Source organism: Mandrillus leucophaeus, unplaced genomic scaffold (genome assembly GCF_000951045.1).
Source record: "Mandrillus leucophaeus isolate KB7577 unplaced genomic scaffold, Mleu.le_1.0 Scaffold751, whole genome shotgun sequence".
Lineage (NCBI taxonomy): Eukaryota > Metazoa > Chordata > Mammalia > Primates > Cercopithecidae > Mandrillus > Mandrillus leucophaeus.
In genome coordinates, this window is record NW_012108153.1 from 469,893 (window position 1) to 471,261 (window position 1,369).

The window sequence follows — 1,369 nt, forward strand, 5'->3', positions numbered from 1 at the left end:
TGTAGTATTTCTCTTGTGTTGGAATACAATTTATTTAATTGGTTTGTATGGATGGTCGCGTATCTTGTTTCCAGTGTTTTGCGGCCAGAAAGCACCGTGTCACAGATGACGGATAACTACATTGACGTCATTTCGCATACAAGTTGATTGTATCAGAAGGAGACATTCCTGGAAGTGCCATAGCTGGGCCAGGTGTGTGTAGCTGCAATATATCCTGCATAAGCTTGTACCAATTTCCCTCCCCACTTTCAAGGTAAAACAGTGCTAGTTTCCCCAGAGCCTCACCAACGGTGAGTGTTATCAAATCTTTTGATCACCAATCTGATGGGTTAAAAACGACATCGCAGTATAGGTGTAATGTTCATTTCCCTTATGAAATTGAACATCTTCTCCTGTGTCTAAAAACGGTTTGTCTTTCTTTCTTGATGAACTCCGTGTTCATATCCTTTGTTAACTTTTTCACATACCCTTGTGGTATTTTTCCTGTTGATTCTTTCTGAGAACTCTTTATATATGAGAGATGTTATTCCTTTCTGTTGTGAGTTCCAAGAATTTTTTCCATTTGTCATTACAAATTATTATTATTATTATTTGAGACAGAGTCTTGCTCTGTTGCCCAGGCTGGAGTGCAGTGGCTTGATCTCAGCTCACTGCAACCTCCGCCTCCCGGGTCCAAGCGATTCCCCTGCCTCAGCCTCCTGAGTAGCTGGGATTACAGGCACCCACCACCACGCCTGGCTAATTTTTGTATTTTTAGTAGACACCCGGGTCCAAGCGATTCCCCTGCCTCAGCCTCCCGAGTAGCTGGGATTACAGGCACCCACCACCACGCCTGGCTAATTTTTGTATTTTTAGTAGACACAAGGTTTCCCCATGTTGGCCAGGCTGGTCTCGAACTCCTGACATCGTGATCCACCCACCTCAGCCTCCCAACGTGCTGGGATTACAGACATGAGCCACCGCCCCTGACCTATTTATTATTTTTAAACGATCATTTGTCTTTTGACTTGGATGGGGGTGATTTTGACCTTGCAGATTTTTGGGGGTTGTTTTGAATGAAGTCAACTGTTGTAATCATTTCTTTTGTGGTAGCTGAGATTTGTGGGGCTACCTTTGATAAGATGGAGAGAGAGAGATTGAGATTAATTTATTTTTTATTTTAGTTTTTTTTCAGTGCTTTTCAAACCTTATTTATTTATTTTTTTAAACAGAGTCCCACTCTGTCACCCAGGCTGGAATGCAGTGGCAACCTCCGCCTCCCAGGTTCAAGCGATTCTCTTGCCTCAGCCTCCTGGGTAGCTGGGACTACAGGCACCGGCCACCATGCCCAGCTAATTTTTGTCTTTTTAATAGAGATGGGGTTTTGCCA